At 50.0% G+C, this 1,463-nt stretch overlaps 1 protein-coding gene across 2 annotated transcripts in view; it reads right to left on the bottom strand.

Annotated features, from left to right (window-relative positions):
• The window catches only part of STX11 (syntaxin 11), a 37,037-nt gene that overhangs the window by 28,172 nt on the left and 7,402 nt on the right, over positions 1-1,463 (bottom strand). The window contains exon 1 of one of the 2 annotated variants that reach the window (XM_004673914.2): positions 1,243-1,314. The exons of the other annotated variant lie outside the window; for it this stretch is intronic. The gene's annotated coding sequence lies outside the window, so the exon portion shown is untranslated. Of the gene's footprint in view, positions 1-1,242; positions 1,315-1,463 lie in introns of those variants that run through there. 2 annotated transcript variants of the gene reach the window in all.

Genomic DNA, 1,463 nt, shown 5'->3' with positions numbered 1-1,463 from the left:
GGCAATCAGATGTGCACAGCCCCGTCCTGGGGCTGGAAACATTTTCACTTCTCAGCTCTGCCTCCAGTCCACCATTTTTCAAAAACCATCATGTGGTTTTGCCACTAATTTGCAGGAGACAAACTCCAAAACATTTTGATTTAGTCACATGCAACTACTACGAGAAATTAAATATTTCTGCAGTATACTACCAGTGAAAGTAATACCAAAGCACTTATTAAATGATGAAATTAATTTTTTTCTTGGGCTTTTGTGGCAAAGCACATGATTTTAATGGTTATCTTACATCAGCCCACTGACCCTCGCTAGTATGTGGTACCATCAGGCGCTCTGGGAAATTGAAAACTGGAAGTTACTTCCTATACACAAGCCCCAGTTTAACAGGGCAGATCTCACACAGCTCTGGCTTATATTCAATACGAAAACACAAGTAGACTCTTCAAAAGTTCACTAACAAGGTCTCACAATTAAGAATGGAACCTTTTGACTCATTTTTGGATATCAATGTAGAAATGACAACTCCTCCCTTTGCTGAGAAACGAGGCTAACAAGTACATGAGAACCACAGGAAGTAAAACATCTCATCTAGTGAACAGAGGCTAGAATTCCCTCCCGGACTGTGTGGTTCTTGGCGTCCTTCTTTTATTGCAAAAAAGAAAAAAAAAAAAACAAAACTCTTACGTGAGCGTGGAAGGGGCTGTTTCAAAGCAGTACCAATTCCCCCGCTTTCTCTGACTCCCAAATCATACTATCAAGTTCAACGCATGAAGTACCAGTTTTGGTGTTTTGAGAAAGTGCAAACTAATAGGAAGTGAAGCCTGTCGGTGATCAAACGGTGGGCGGTGGGCGAAGGTGGGGACAGCTCCGATAATTAAAAAAAAAAAGCTTTTAAAACAAAAGTAGTCTTAGGTGGACACTTTATAAGGGAAGTCCAGCAACAGGTATCTCTGGGTTAATGTGTACGAATGTGCAGTCCCTCGGCCAATGGGGTGTAATCATTTCGCTTTATAGGCATGTTGCTTGCGCTGCCAAGAGACAGCGTGAACCAAGGACTGGGGTCAGACCCAACATCCTACCAGAGGCACCCCTAGAGTTCCCGAGCGAGCGAGGCGGCAGGGGAGGGTGGGTGCAGGCCCGGGGGGTGGGGCATCTTCCCTCAGGGGTGAGGTGGGGTCAGGGGGTGGTGAGTGGGGTTAGGGAAGGAGAAAGAGCGAAAGCAAGAAAAAACTGAACAGGACCGACCGTGAGAACAGAGGCGCTCCTCTCCTGCGCCGGCACCTGTCCCGCTGGGCACCTGTCCTCGCTGGGCCCCCGGCGCCTGCCGCAGCTCCCGAGCCTCCGGTGGCCTAAGGTGGGCTCCTCCTCCGCCTCCTGAGCTCCCGGCCGCCGCCGCATCTGGACGCCTTCGGCGTCAGCAGCGCCCACAGCTGGGGCGCAGGCCCCGCCCGTTCGGCCCCGCGGGC

Source organism: Condylura cristata, unplaced genomic scaffold (genome assembly GCF_000260355.1).
Source record: "Condylura cristata isolate star-nosed mole 26May11 unplaced genomic scaffold, ConCri1.0 scaffold00001, whole genome shotgun sequence".
In the NCBI taxonomy this organism is placed as follows: domain Eukaryota; kingdom Metazoa; phylum Chordata; class Mammalia; order Eulipotyphla; family Talpidae; genus Condylura; species Condylura cristata.
Note: the sequence above shows the minus strand (reverse complement) of the source record. Positions and strands in the feature narration are given on the sequence as shown.